Here is a 16,805-nt window from a genome sequence, read left to right on the forward strand (position 1 = left end):
AAAGACAGCGAAGGACCAGGTGGATGTTCCTGGGTCTGTGCCCTGCTCACACGAAGCGTGAATGCTTCTTTCGCTATAGTTCGGCTAAGACTGACTGTCTGTTCTCCCCTCCGGTAGCCTCCATACGGGAGTCCACAGCAATTTCTGCTCTCCTGAGATCACTCAGTTGGCCCAAAGCCCCAGAAGTGTCCTGGATTCCCGAGGTACACATGCAAAGGCAGGGATTATACGGCACCCCACAGGGCCAGCTCCAGCTCTCTTCCTACTCTCTTCCATGCCCCTCTTGCTCATCCTGTCCTAAAACCACCTCCTCCTGACACACATCCCCCGCCCCCAGCAGCCTCTGCCATGTCCTGTCTTCTGCTTTTCCTGCTTTGGGCTCCCAGGTCTGCCCTGTCTTTAGCATCTCAGCTGATGCTTATGGAAAGCAGTTTAGCCCTGTCCCAAGTGCACCCTTGTGCCCTATGGCCTGCTCCGTGAAGCATCTTCCTTCTGTGAGCAGTTATATGTGGCAGTTACCAGGGTCCGGGGTGCCTCTTCTTCCTAGAGATTCTTTCCAGGTTCTTCTTGTCCCAAAGACTTGGACAAGAAATGCACAAAAGGTAGAAAGGTTTTACCTTTATTAAAGGTAGGAAAAAAACCAGGCTCTACAGAGTGCAGAGTGGGCCACTGAAAGAGCTTACAGGGGCCACAAGGTTAGTGGCGGCTGTCTTTGTATCCTCCACTCATTCTTCAGGCTGACATCAGATCTAGATCGTCCTATCAAAAACCTGAAGAACTGAAGATAGCATTTTCTGATTGGTCCTGGGTGCGGTGCTTGGGTGTCCTGGACTGACAGGTCATACCCACTTGACCAGCCGGCTGGCCGCACCCAGCAAGTTTTATTTGTTTTTTGTTTTTTTTAAAAAAGACAGGGTCTCACTATGTAGTTGAGACTGACCTGGAACTCACTTTGTAGCCCAGGCTGGTCTCGAACTCATAGCCATCCTCCTGCCTCAGCCTCCCGAGTGCTAGGATTACAGGAGTGTGCCACCACGCCCAGCGTCAGCAAGTTTTAAATTATTTGTCGTTTTTTTTTTTTCCTCTGTCATGTCTACCTACCTGCTCTGACTACATCACAGTATTTGGAGATAATATATAATAAACAATATGTTTTGGTCCCCTAAAGATGCTCAAGTTCCTTGTACAAAATGGCATCATATTTGTATATAACCTACACACATCCTTCTGTATACTTTATTTTATTTATTTATTTATTTTTTATTTTTGGTACCTGGGATCGAACTTGGGTCCTTCTGCTTGCGAGGCAGGCGGTGGAACCACTGAGCTAAATCCCCGGCCCTCCTTCTGTATACTTACTTTAAAGCCTTTCCAGATTATGTATAATACTGGATACAGCATAAATGGTAGGGAAATAGTTGCTACACTGTATTCTTTAGGGCAGTGGTGGCGAACCCATGGCATGTGTGTTGATTTTCTTGCAAGACAAGAGATATTGATATATGAGTTGTTTATTTCTAAACTACAACCTCAGTATTCAGGCTTAATTGCAGTGTTGGCACTTTTCCATAAATAAGCGGGTTTGGGGTTGCAGTTTGGTACTGTTCTCTAGAGGGTTCTCCATCACTGGTTTGGGGGAATAATGAAAAAAGTCTGTGTGTTCAGTACAGATGCAATTTTTTTCCCAAATATTTTCAGTCAGGTTGATTGAGTGCAAGGATGCAAAATCCACAGATATGGAAGGCCAGCTGAGTGCCTATAATCCCTGGCCTCAGGAGGCTGAGGCAGGAGGATTGCTGTGAACTTGAGGCCAGCCGGGGCTACATAGTGACTTCAAGGCCAGTGTAAACTACAAAGTAAGACCTGTCTCAAGGAGAAGAAAGAGTAAAAAGAAAGAAGGAAAGAAAAGAGAGAGAGAGATGCAGAGCCAACGGTACACGTGAAAGAAAATTTTAAGCGATTAATGTGCTACCTACTTTTTCTCAGTGCTTATTTATTCCAATGTCTCATCTTACAAACATACAACTGGAGTCCAGGGGCATTAAATAACTTGCCCAAACAGTTGATAGTAAAGATAGACTTTAATCCTGCCTTCCATCCTACTGTTTTATAATTCCTTGCATTCATTTATTTATTTTTGAGACACGGTCTTGCTATGTAGCTCAGGCTGGCCTTGAACTCACAGTAGTCCTCCTGCCTCAGCCTCTGAGTGCTAGGATTACAGGCTCCCACCACCACAGTTAATTCGTCTCTTTCATTTCAACTGCTTTGCATAATTCATGGACTCCTGGGGGGTCTACTTTAAATGTGACTTTCCCTTTGGGCCTTTCCATCATATTCATGCACCAGCATGCAATCATTCACAGGGTCCCCTAATCAAAGAAATAATACGAAGGCAGCCAACAGATATTTATTCTGCACTTACTAGTTTTCAGGAACTAAACTGTGAGGATATAGCAGTAAACAAAATAGACCCCCCTCCAAAAAAAACCACCCTGGGTGACCTTGTGGAACTTGTATTCTAGTGCGGGGGGGCGTGATAAACAAATACATAAAATATTTAGCAAGGAAGACGGTGGAGAATTCTGTGATGAAAAATAAACCAGGAGAGGGGGCTGGGGCAAGAAAAAGTCCTGACTGTAGCCTGGACGTGGTGGCACAGGCCTGCAGTCCTAGCACTCTGGGAAGCTAAGGCAGGAGGATCACAAGTTTGAGCCCAGCCTAGGCAATTTAGCCACCTGGGGAGACACTGTTTCAAAATAGAAAAAAAAAGAGGCTGGGGATGTAGCTCAGTGCAAAGGCCTTCAGTCCCTAGTAAAGCACACGCACACACACACACAGACACACGCACACATGTGCATGCACACACTCATGCACAACCCCGAGCAAGAAAAGAATTCATCGGTGGTTTAGCTGTAGGTGCCGCTGTTCTGAAGCCTGGCTTTTGGAGGTACTGCTACAGCGTGAGGTGGAGGGCAGCCTTCCGCTCCTGTCAGAACCGCAGTTTTTCGTCAGGATGACAGCCGGGCCTCTAGGTGGGTTGGCAAGATGACACTTGTCCACCCTAGAGTCCAAGAAATCCAGCCCCCACCCCACACCAGCTGGGGACTGATGAGGGTGGATCATTTGCCATTCTCACACGATAGCCTCAGTGCAAGACAAGACTCCTCTTTCCTTCTGAGCAGGCGTGGCAGGAGCCAGCAGGAACAGGCCAGCAAAATCAACAAGCAACTTGTTAGGGTATTTCAGTGAAAGGGAATTCTAACCAACGGGAAATGTAAGCACCTGAATTATGTAAGGGTCTCACTGTTCTGTTCCTTTTTCTACTCAGCAGAGGCAATGGAGAGTCATACTCACGTGCTTTGTCTTCACTTTGTGTCTTGGTTTCCTGGGGCTACCCTAACAAACACCACAAACTGAGTGGCTTCCAAGAACAGAAATTAATTGGTTCTGAAACTGAGGTAATAGTAGGACCACACTCCCTCTGGAACTGTTTGGGATGCCTTCCTGACCTCTTCCTAGCCTCTAGTGGTCTGCTAGCAATCCTTGGTATTCCTGGACTCGCATCTGAGCTACATCCTCTCACTGTAACTCACACTGAGTTACATCCTCAGTCTTTTGTGCGGGGGGCTGGTTTTTGGTTTTTTGAGACAGAGGCTTGCCTCGTAGTTCAGACTGGGCTTGGCCTCGAACTCATAGCCATCCTCCTACCTCTGCCTCCCGAGTGCTGGATTATAGATGTGCACCATCACCGTCATACCCAGCTTTCCAGACCTTTTATTATTTTTAAATTTTGAGATGGGGACTCACTAAGTTATTCAGGGGCTGGGCTCAAATGTGTAATCCTTCTGCCTCAGCCTTCTAGAATGCTGGGACAACAGGCGTGTACCACCATATCCAGCAACATGTCCATCTTCTTTTAAGAACATAAAGTCAAATTGGATTAGGATCTGTCCTACTCATGTATAACTTCACTTTCCTTATCTCAATTTACTCACATCTGACACAACCTTATGTGGTACTGGGGTTTGGACTTCCAAGATATCTTTTTTTAGTGGGGTATGTTTTTCAGCACTGGGGATCAAATCCAGGGCTTTGAGTATGTTAGGCTAGTGCTTTACCATTGAGCTACACCACTACTCCCCAAGGTATCTTTTTGTTTTTTGATTTTGGTGGGTGTGGGGAGACACAATTCAATCTATCACATTATCAAAGAACATTGATCTTTGCACATAGTTATGCAAAAATACATGTCTCTAGTCGCAAGGACAAACCAAATTTAAAAATTACAAAGTGTAATAAGATCCAAGCTAGGTGTGGTAGTGCACTTAGGAGGCTGAGGCAGGAGGATTGTCATGAGTTTGAGGCCATCCTGAACCACAAAGTAAGATCCTGCCTAAATGAATAAATATAAGGCTACTGTGTTCACTCTTGCACGGTGGCCTCCCTCACACTGTAGGGTGTACTTCTTTTCCTACTTTTGCTTAGCTCAAACTCGCTCTGCAGAGCCTATTTCTTTTTCAACCTTCAATAAGACTTTACTACCGTTACAAAAAAAAGCAAACACTATATGTATAAAATTGAAGTTTTGTAAATCTAAACCAAGAGTTGGCAAGCCTTTTTTTTAAAAAAAGCACTAGCGGATCGAGGATTTAGCTCAGTGGCACCATGCCTGCCTTGCAAGTGTAAGGTCCTGAGTTCAATCCTCAGTACCAAATAAAGATAGAGAGAAAGGAAGGACCAGTTGGGACTGGGGTGTAATTCAGTGGTAAAGGGCTTGCCTAACATGCCGAGGGCCCGGGTTCCAACCCTAGCACCATACACACATTAAAAAACAAAATAAAATGAAACAAAACTAGGCCTGGTGGTGGTGGTGGTGTACGCCTGTAATCCCAGCACTCTGGAAGGCTGAGGCAGGAGGATCCCAAGTTTGAACCCAGTCTGGGCAACGTGGTGACTTAGGGAGACTCTATCTCAAAAGTTTAAAAAATTCCAAAAGGGCTGGAAATGTAGTTCAGTGTCAAAGCCAAGGGTTCAATCCCCAGAGAAAGACAGAGAGAGACAGAGATAGTGAGAGCAGATAGAAAATGTGTTAGGCTTGGAGGCCCTGCGCCTCTGTGACAGTTCTTCAGCTGTACCGCTGCTGCCCAAAAGCAACCATAGACAGTAGATAAGCAAATGGGCAGTGTTCCTGAATTCCAATAAAACTTTACTTACATAAATAGCGGGTCAGATTTTACCTCCAGGCTGTAATTTACTGAGCCTTAATCTAAACATACCAGAAGATAGCTTGTTATATAAACTAAACTTCTAGTGAGTCCTTTATTGCATTACAAAATCCTTTCATAATGTGCTTCCCATGTTCCCATTCCTACACACTTTCTTTTTTCTTTTTGGTAAATTGAACTTAGGGTATTGGATTTCCTGTGAAAAAGGCAAACCCACACTGAATGGAACTTTGAGCAGTGATTTTGCTTAGTCTCCTAACGTGAAATAAACTTGTGTCTAAATTGCCTCAGAAAAATGAGAATTTTATGATCCACTAAAGAGCTACAAGAAAAATTGATCCAAAATTGCCTTAATAGTCCACGCTGTCCTCAAAATAAAATTGTTTTCCCTTATGTCTGACCCCAATCTCTTGCTGCTATTTAAGCCCATTTCTTCTTGGTTTAGCTTTTGTAGAGAGAGTGAACAGCCAGTTTGTAGTTTTCTTCAATATTACCCACCTCTGCATGACAATTCATGCATAAAGCAGACCTAAGATAAACAACGATCACTTGGCTATAGGTAGCATATTCACTTGGACAGCCCTTAAATGGCAGTAATGTTTTAGCATAGTCTCTCTAATCCCTTTTTGTTTTTTTATTTTTGATTTTTTTGAGACAGGGTCTCACTATGTAGTTGACACTGACCTGGAACTCAATATGTAGCCCAGGCTGGTCTCGAACTCACAGAAATCCTCCTGCCTCAGCCTCCTGAATGCTGCGATTACAGGCATGTACCGCCACGCCTTGCCCACGAATCCCTTGTTCTTATGCTTTTTTTTGGCCATGCAGGGGATAGAGCCCAGGGGCTCATGCATGCTAGTGCTAAGTGCTCTACCACTGAGTTGCATTCCTGACCCTCATTATTCCTTTCTGGGGGAGACTTTATTCTCTCTCCTCAATTCTCCAAGTAGGTACAGTAATAAAGAAATGGAACAAAAAGGGGCAAAATTAAACGGTGATTGTACTTGCTAAAAATATGGCTCTAATAATATCCATTATTTATTCATTTAACACTTTTGGCTTCTTCTGTAAACTCATGTAGGAAGCCTTGAAAATCCAGTTGGTCTCTGAGACAGAACTAGCAAAATCCACAGGGATAAATGTAAGAGGGGACTCACAGAAGGAACCTGCCAGATATGTGACAGAGGGGTGCCCTGGACCCTGGCAGAGAGGGATTTACTGCAAAGCTTTTCTGGAGGGGCCCTCACTGCATGGATGCACCTCAAGACACTGAAAGGAGTCAACTATATTTTCACATAGCCATACATTTCTATCAGATTTGCAAATGGTAGACAGTCTCATCTCATCTCAATCAGCTAAGACCGCTGTCTCTTTCCATTTCAACTCTTCGCCCCTCTTTCATGGCGAGGGTGGAGGGTTTTTGTTGTTGTTGTTGTTTTCAGTACCTGAGATCAAACTCAGGACTTTGTGCTTGTGAAGCAGACACAATACCACCGAGCTAAATCCCCGGCCCTGGGGGGTGGGGTTTGAATGTTCTAAATAAATATTCTCTTTAAATTGGTTTTATTCTAAATATTCACATTCAAATCTAATTTTAATTTTTCTTCTTAATCAGAATTCTTGTTTACTTTCCAAACACACACACACACACACACACACACACACACACACCCTGACATCTGTCTCTGTTATTATCTCAGAAAGGAAAAAGACCAAGTGTGGTTATAATACATGTACTGGAAACCAAATTAATTAAATTAATTGAAATGCACCTGTTTAAAGAAAGAGGGACCCCAGATTCGACGTAGTCAGGCTCCAGACTAGGAAAAGCCCAGAAACCCAGAGGGGGGCCAGTTTACCCAACCCTCGATGAGATGAAGCACAGGGCCACTGAGGTTTGCATCAACTCGCTCGCTTTCTCTCTCTCTCTCTCTCTCTCTCTCTCTCTCTCTCTCTCTCTCTCTCTCTCTCTCTTCTCCCTCCCTCCCTTTCTCTCTGTCTCTCTCTCTCTCTTTTTTTTTTTGTTTTTTTGAGACAGGGTCTCGCTCTGTAATTCAGGCTGGTCTCAAACCCATGGCCTCAGACTCCAAAGTGCTGGGATTACACCATGTGCACCACCACACCTGGCTTGCACAGCTCTTGGTTCCACCCTCCCCACAGTATTTTATAACAACCCCACCTCCCAAAATGCCCTTCGCTAGAAGACTGTGACTCTGGCCAGGAGCCATGAGCCTCTCATGATTGAATCAGAATTTCCTCAAGTCTGAAAAATTAACAAGTTGATATTGTGTCTCTTCTAAACATGGGTCAGTTCCCTCACAGCACAGTCAATGTTGTGGTTACAGATAACATGAAGAGCTGGATCTGCAAGGCTCAAGTCAACCTGCTCTGGGCAACCTGGGATGGATGATCTTTTATGTTGATGCCTCCACCTCCAAACTCCGGAGAAGGACACTTGCTATAGGACCTTAAACGGTTATTGACTTAGAGCACCACAACCAAGTACCTCCAACAGATTTTCCCACACACAAAAGAGATGAAAGCATGTCCCAAGTGTATTCACACCTGTCTTAGCTACTTTTCTCTCATTGCTGAGACAAAATACCTGACACTCAAAGTTAAGGGAGGAAAGGTTTGTGTAGCTCACAGTTTGTAGAGGTTTCAGTCCATAATTGGCTGGCTCCAAGGCAGGGTGGCATGGCAGACAGTGTGAAAAGGGAGGAAAGGTTTGTGTAGCTCACAGTTTGTAGAGGTTTCAGTCCATAATTGGCTGGCTCCAAGGCAGGGTGGCATGGCAGACAGAGGAGAAACAGTTCCTGGCAGACAGAAGGTAGCAAAGCAAGCAAGGGGTGACCACAGCTCTTTCTGTCCCTTATATCTTATCCAGACTACTTAGAGCAGGTAGCACTCACACCTTCAATCCTAGTGCCCTTGATCCCAACATCACTCACTCTAGATCTATCCACCTCTGAAAAAGCCCCACCTATAACTGCATGAGGCTTTGACGGGACATCTAGACACAAGCTGTAACAACACCTATTTATTGATTGAGAGTCTCAAACTCTGTACAGAAATAAAAAAAAACCATTTCTTGACTTGGTTGTCATTGAAACCAAATCCTCTCTTCCATGGTTCAGAATATGTTCTCTTTTTAATTCTCTACCCCCTAGGTCTATGGTCCTCTCTTCTGGTTATACCTGGCATGTGTCAGATTGAATTTGTATCCTCTGCAATTCTCTCAACTGCTTTGCTAAGTAAATCTTACTATTTTCCTTACACAGAAGAAGAAATTGAGTGTCACAGAGGTTAAATAACCTACTCATAGTTTAAAAAGGCCATTAGGTGGTGAAGCCAAAATTAAGCATGATGCTTTTCAAACCACTCCGCCTCTCAAGATTGTCAGCATTTTCCAGATTACTTTGAATCCAGACTAAATAGGGGAATTTCAGTCCTACCATTTATACTTCAATTTTTTTGGACTCTATTATTTTAATCCAGGAATTCACCTGTGACTGCCTTGGCAAAGGCACAAACGTACATGTAGATATTTATAACTCAAAAATATATATATATGCACTTGTGCTTGCATATGATTGTAATCCCAGCTATTTGAGAGGCTGAGATAGGAGGATGACAAGTTCAAGGTCAGCCTGGGCAACTTCATGATGCACAGTTTCAAAATAAAAATATAAAAGGGTTAGAGGAGATGTAGCTCAGTGGTAGAGCACTTGTCTAGCATACATGAGACCCTGGGCTCAATCTCTAGCATTACAAAAAGAAAATATATATTGATATCAATGTAGATATAAATATATCTGCTACTTCAAGCTTCAGAGAAGGAGGTCTTTTAAAGATTCGTGACTTCTCTAGGTACTATGGAGCCATGGAATCTATGGGATGATGATCACATTGTCATCCTGTTTAGGCGGGTAGTTTCACAGGTGTACACTTCTATGAAAGTTCACTGAGTTGTATATGTAAGACTTGTGTCCTTTGCTGTATGTGTGCTACATCTCAATCTTTAAAAGGCATAGTACAGTGTATACAGAAGCCTTCCATTTGCATAAAAAGGAGCTGGGAGGCTCTGCGAATACTCGCTTCGATCGGCATATAATGCATCTGGAACGATGCACAAAAAGCGGTGACCTTGATTGTTCAGGGGACAGTTAGGGAGAATGAAGACTCATGTACTCTGTACACCCTTCTCCTGTGCCTGGTGAATTTTTACAATCCAAAGTGGCTTATGTATTTGAAAAATTAGTAAATAATCTCCAGGAAAAAGGAACACAAAACCATGTTGCTCCCACGAATGTCCCAACATCAGCCTGATCAGTCAGTGGGCATTTGGGATCCTCTGAGCGCTATCCGGGAAGGCTTGCAAGTAAGACTTCTCTTTCCAGCATCAGGAGAAATGATGAGGATTTGCACTCTTCTTGCCACCACAGCTGTCACGACACTCAGCTAATGATGAGGGCCAGGGTGAGGTGGGCAGGTACATGGAAAAGAAACATCTAACTATTCAGAGGCAAACATGCATTGGTAATGACCACGAGGGAATAATTGTCACTGTGTCTGATTTTACATTTTTGCCTTTGTCTTTCAGCCCTTTCTTTCTTTCTATTTTTATCCTCAAGGATGTGCATGTCACAAAAAGCAGAGATAAGATATTCAAGTCAAACTATTCAGATGACCTAAACTGAGATGTGCCTATAGTTAAGGAAATAAATGTACGTGAAAAACCTGAAAAACAGATGAATGCATATGTTTCTTTCAAACTCCTGTTCCTATACAATTGGTCCCTTTCCTCCCTAACTCCTGAGGTGAATTTTTTTTTCTTTTTCTTTTTTTGGCGCTGGAATAAAACCCAGGGCCTAGCACTTGTAAGCAAGTGCTCTATCACCGAGCTGCATGCCCAGCCCCAACTTAGTCACGTCCCCCACAAGGGGCACTGAGCTGTATCCCCAGCTCCCTTCTTTTTTATTATTTTGCTTTGAGACAGGATCTCCCTAAGGTGCCCAGGCTGGCCTCGAACTCTCAATCCTCCAGTTTCAGCCTGGGATACAGATGTGGGCTACAATGCCTAGCAACTTACTCAATTCTTCAGGGAGTTGTGTAGTCCTCTGTGGTCCTCTGTTATCTGCAGATTTCAGACCACTCTGCAAGAAAATGCTTGATTATTTTAGACCTAAATGTGAAAAAGGAGGAATGGAAAAAAATGATGAGCACAAGATATTTCAGTAAATCCATTTCACAGGCAGAGCAAGAGAAATTAAAAACAAAACACAAAAAACATTTTTTTTAAGCCTGTTTCCATTTAGCTCTTCGGAACTCCCTGCAGGGTGTCAACAAAATTTTGTACTCCAATCTGTTTCCAAGCAACTCTAGAGATAAGCCTGCCATTCTGCATAACAGTTTCTCAACTCAGCCCTACTGACATTTTGGGCTGGGCAATTCTTTGTCACAGGGAGTATCCTGTGCGTCCTAGGACATGGAGCAGCATCTCTGGTCTACACTCACTAGATGCCAGGAGCACATCTCAGTCATGACAACCAAAATGCCTCCAGACTTTGCCAAATGGCCCTTGGGGTTGGGGGACAGGGCAAAATTGCCCAGTTGTGAGTCACTGTCCTAAAAGATGTTACCTAAAAATATCTACTGTAGGAAATACACCAGCACCTCTCATTTCCAGAAAATAGCATGTTTATGGAGCATTGTGTATACATACCCAGAGAGTCCACCCTTAGATGGACAAGCATTTAGGGGAAAGTGTACTGATGGCTGTCATTTACTTCGAAGTGTGTTAAAGAAAGATCCAGTGTTTTAGTGAATTTTCTCATTGCTGGGACAGAACACCTGAAACCCACAACTTAAAGAAGTAGAGGTTTACTTTAGCTCAAGTTTTCAGGTCATGGTCAACTGGCTTCAAGGCAGAAACAAGTGTGGAAGGGACTGGGAGGAGGAAAGCTGCTTATATCACGTTGGCCAGGAAACAGAGAGAGAAGGGAGGAACTGGGGAGGGAGAGACGTACACGCCTCCAGGTTGTGCTAGTGACGACCTCTTCCCAGCAGGCTTTACCTCCTAACAGCACACTTAGCTATGGATTCGCCAGTGAATTAGTCCACTGGTGAGTATAGCACCCTCACGATCCAGTCACCTTCCAGAAGTCCATCTCTGAACACTTGAGACTTTTGGGCGACAGTCTAGATAGAAATCAATCTATCAATCTATCAATAAATACATTGATGGATGTGTCATAAACATAGTCCCCAGTGGGCTTGGGATTTATCTCAGTGGCAGCACACCTGCCTCACAAGCGCAAGGTCCCGAGTTTGATCCCTAGTACAAAACAAAATCTATATCGATACAGATATAGATATAGATATAGATATAGATATAGATATAGTTTCCGATGCTTTGCATTGGATCCCCAGCATAAAAACAAAACAAATGCCAAAATGTTAATTGTAAAGTGTGTGTAATGGTGCACATCTGTAATCCCAGCACTCTGGGAGGCTGAGGCAGGAGGACAACAAGTTTCAGATCAGCATGGGCAATTTAGTGACTTAGTAGGACCCTGTCTCAAAATAAAAGGGCTGGGGATGTAGCTCAGTGCAAAGGCCCTGGGTTTAATCCCTAGTAACATACACACATACACACACACACACACATACACACACACACACACACACACAAGTTAATTGTAAATCTAGATGGTGGCTTTGAGTGTTCACTGTAATATTCTTTCAACTTTTCTGTATATTTGAAAATGTAATAAAATGCTGGGAAAAAATTCATGCGTATTTAATTATTATAGCTAGGTAATCAAGAGGTTTAAGTCACTTAATTATCTTAGAAGGAAAAAAACACATGAAAAGATCATTGTCAATACTGACAGAGGTATTTATTTTCCTCTAAAATTATGCTATTAAATCGAATTAATCTAATTACATGAAAAAAAACCTATCTAATAGTCATGCAACAGTTTCAAAATACTAAGCATTGACTGGAGTTGAAAGAGGACTCAGATTCCCTAATTGTCCTATTTTGTAGATGGAGATGCTAAGTCCTGGCAAGATCATGCCCTGCATTTTTACAGAATTACATTATCAGTCTTCCAATTTCAGGGATTTTTGTCATTATCTCAATACTTTATTAATTTAAAATAATTTCAAAGCCTGTTTTTCCCTCTAGGGGTTTCACTTGCTAATAAAATCAGAGATATTGTAATATTCAAGTTAAATCAGAGACATCATTTTCTGTAAAACTCTTCTTGCCCTTAACTATGGTGACTGCTACCTTTAAGCATCTCCTTAGACCATAATTCAGCCGATGTTTATTGAAACGACCATATGCCAGGAACTGTGTGTACAGTACTCACCTTGAGGCCATTAGAAATTGTAGAGATTTATGCTTGTGTGAAATGGCTACGCTGTTGTCCTCCTAAGACTTTTAGAATCAGATTACTCCAGGAGTACAGGCCTGCATCTTTGAGTTTAGTTCGTCACAGATTTTTTTAAGAGCAGGTACAGAAAGAAAGACATTCAAAATCATTAGTCATCAGAGAAATGCAAATTAAAACAACCGAGATACTGTACCGAGATACTGTTATACCCCTGCCAGAATGTCGACAATGTAAACATCCGATCATTCCACTTGTTGGCAATGGAATGGCACAACTGCAGCCTCAGGTACTGTCGGTAGGGGTGTAAGAGGGCACATCCACTTTAGTAAATAGTTTTGACTGGATTTGGGGGTGCTAGACTCTCTTAGAAGTGGTTTCTGTATTGAACAAAGAATTGCTCAAGACGAGTGCAAAAGGTAGAAAGGTTTTGCATTTATTAACCACGTAGCAGTCCAATTATTTAAATATAGGATGACCAAAAATCACATACTTTTTTGCTAATTTTTATAACAAGAAATATAAAAATGATAATTTTATTAAATTTCTTCAATAATTTTGTGTACTGTCTATCTTAAAACATTCAATATACAATGCAACATTATAATAAGGCACTGTACACTAATGTTCATAGCAACTTTAACACAACACAACCAAGAATATTCCTCGTCTGCTAATAGGCAAATAGATAAACTGAGTGTATGAACACAGTGGAATACTACTCAGCAATAAAAAGGTACAGCAAACCCATATGTTCACTCAGGAAAAACATGCTAAGGAAAGGACCCAAGTCTGAGAACTGCTGCTTTACTTCAATACTTACAAATTGTTCAATCCTATGTAGCTATTTGGTTTTTATGATATATTTTCTCATGGATGCAATAGAAATGACATCTCATTTTAACCTTTGGTGTAACTCCACTAACACTGCAATTTCAAAATTGGTTTTAGAATTACAAGGAAGTTTTGAGATTATGAGAGTTACTTAAAAGAAAATACTAGGGATGAACCCAGAGCCTGCATACTGAGCTATATTTCTGGCCCCCTTTTTATTTTTTATTTTGAGATAGGGTCTCGCTAAATCACTAAATTACCCAGGCTGAGCTTGAATTTTTGATCCTTCTCCTCAGGCTCCCAGAGTGCTAGGATTATGGGCTTGCAGGCACCGCACTCCATAAACACTAATTTTTGGTTGCTAATTTGATTGAAATAAGACATGCCTAGAGACGTGATTGGATTTTGAGGTCTTAACCTCATCCTTGGGTTCACCCATTGACCAGTTCATAGCTGACTGTGCTGTAGGGAGTTGGGGCCGCCTTGGAGAAAGTAGGTCCCTGCGGGGTGTGATTCTGAAGAGTATTTTTCTTCTCCAGCTTTTTCCTTTTTGTTTTTGAGACAGAGTCTTGCTGTGTAGCTCAGTCCGGCCTTGAACTCACTATGTAGCCCAAGCTGGCCTCAAACTTGCAGGGATCCTCCTGATTCAGCCACCTGAGTGCTGGGATTACTGGCATGCACCACTATGCTCGGCCCAATATTTTTAAAAGAATGTATTAAACCTTTCTCAATTTAAAAACAGGAGAATTTAAGCAACAGGACTCTGTAAAAGGTATCACTTTGTTTCAAAGCCAATGCTGGCTTTGAACAGTTCATGCTAGCTGTGTACCTATGCTGAGGCAAACATGTTATTGTGCTTTCTTTAGTCTTTTTTTTTTTAAAGAGGAAGTCTCCTGATTTTTTTTATAGGAAACATTGGTGATATATTTCAGGCTCAAGAAGGGATGGGGTTGATGGGTGAGGCCTAGGTTGTACACTAGTAGGAGTTTTTATTGGCTTAGAATTCTCTGTCTTTTTATCATCTGCGTGGTTTAGTACTCTTTTAGATTGAGGTCTGGTAACTGGTATCCTATCTGATGTGCTTGTGAGGTACCAATAATCTCCAGCTTCTGTTCGTCCATCCCTTAGGGAAGTGTGAAAATCTGGCCCTTGTGACTTTAATCTTCTTCAGATGCACCTCCAGCCACAGTTGATGTCTCATCCTCCGCCTTGACTTCCTTGAAGGCCCAGCCCCATCTGACTGCCTATGGTATTTCTACCTAATTTAGCTGTCTATAATAGATTTACAGTTGTTCCCCTCTATTAGAATCTTAGTTCACTTTTTTGTCAGAAAGGAGATGAACACCTTCTTCCAAATTTGAATTGTAGGGCCAAGGATTTAGCTCAGTGGTTCTGTTGCCTGCCTCGCAAGCTCAAGGTCCCAAGTTTGAACCTTGGTACCAAAAAAAAAAAAAAAAAAAAAAAAAGTTGCAAGTTACAATTGTAGGTAGGCATCATGGGAACTGATAGATTCATCCAATTTTGGGGGAAAATAGTCTTTTGATTTTTTACTTTTGTTCACTTTATACTTTGATATAGATTTAGGTTTTCTTCTATTTACTTTTCTCTTTTTTTTTTAACTCATGCAGCTTTATGCTTACTTTATTTTTCAGATTTAGATTACAAAATGATTTCTGTTTTGGTAGACTTTCCAGGGTGAATCAGGCTTGGTGATAAGTTAATTTGGTCTCTGTTCCACTGACAAACATTTTTCCCCCTTCATTTCTTGGTTATGTGCATGCTTAAATCTTTTTCTTTTTCTTTTTTTTATTGGGGGGGATACTGGAAATCGAACTCAGGCCCTTGTGCTTGTGAGGCAGGCAGCGGAACCACTGAGCCAAATCCCCAGCCCATGTGCATGCTTACTACTGGGTCTACCTCTCTAATTCTTTCCAATTCAAAAGCCTGCACTGCCAAATGACTAGTTTCAAAATCTTCCAAGGTATTGAATTAATTTTGAGTATTAAAATGTTCCTTTTTATGGCAATGCAGAGATACAGTTCTAGGTCAGACATTAGCAGTAGATTTAGCTTCACCTGAATCAAAATCAAATCCCAGTGTATCTTGAGGCATGGAAAGCATTTATTTGGTCTTCTATTTGGAGTGATTTTCTTTGTCCTGGAAGGTCAGTTTCTTGAAGAGGAACTTGCATAAATCCTTCATAAGCAAGTCCCTGCAGGGCCAGGGATTTAGCTCAGGGACACGGCGCCTGCCTTGCAAACACAAGATCCCAAGTTCAATCCCCGGCACCAAAAAATAAAACAACAAAAACCAAAAATAAATGAGTCCCTGCAGTTGTCATCGCCATTGGAATCCTTCCTGGTGTACATACACCCTGCCTCTGGCCAGTATCTTCTGTTTGTTGTGAAGTTTCTTTCATTGCATATAACTGATGTGCAAGCTGCAAGATGATATCTTGGGCTTCTTTCACTTTGGGTTTTTCATTTTCTAAAGCTAAAACTAACATTGTTGTCTTGGTAATTTTTCAGCAGTGTAGAAGTGTTGATAATTACTTTGCATGGAGCAGGTATAAAGCACCTGTGTTTGCCAATCTCTGCAAAGTTTTTATTCCTCTTCTCTTTCATTGGGTTCTTTACGTTTCTAAGACAATCTTGAAAGGATTTTTCTTGGCACCTTTCCTTGGCCATCGTCTGCCTGGTAGTTTTGATTTTACAGCTTTAAAATCTCATTAATAGTGGGGCACTGTGATGTGCACCTGTAATCCCAGCTACTCTGGAGGCTGAGGCAGGGAGATCACACGGTCAGCTGAGGTCACATAGTGACACCCGTCATGGCCACTGCTTCTTCTGCAGGTGTCACCCAAGACTCTGCACTGCTCCAGGTCTGCAGCAACATCTCAGGTCACCCACTACTACTGGTGCCACTTTTGAAATTAATTTATTATCTATTGTATAAAGAACTTCAAGAGAGGAGTCCAGTTTCCCAATGCAAAGAAATGATAAATGTTTAAGGAGACGGAAATGCCAATTACCTTGATTTGCTCACTACACATTGTATATACATGCATCAAATTCTTACACTGTCCTCAATAAGGATGTGTCAACCAAAAATATAAACAGCAAAAAAATAAAGTTTTAAAAGTATCCCTAAAGTGTATCAGTTTTGTTTTTTGTCTTATTAAGCCCAAAGTGCTGGAAAAGAGAATTTTCATTAATTTAGGATCTTGCTGTTCTTCCAAGTTTTCAACTAGAACACTAATTTTCATTTTATAGTCCATGCAGACAACAGATTGAGTGTGATATTTTTGATTTCCTTTTATTGCTTCTCCTACTGTTTCCCATCT

General features: G+C 42.0%; 1 pseudogene; it reads right to left on the reverse strand.

Annotated features, from left to right (window-relative positions):
- Window positions 1-14,745: 14,745 nt before the first annotated feature.
- LOC104855274 lies at window positions 14,746-16,149 on the reverse strand (annotated as a pseudogene).
- Window positions 16,150-16,805: the final 656 nt, after the last annotated feature.

Source organism: Fukomys damarensis, unplaced genomic scaffold, assembly GCF_012274545.1.
Source record: "Fukomys damarensis isolate Sample0158 unplaced genomic scaffold, DMR_v1.0_HiC HiC_scaffold_39, whole genome shotgun sequence".
NCBI lineage: Eukaryota > Metazoa > Chordata > Mammalia > Rodentia > Bathyergidae > Fukomys > Fukomys damarensis.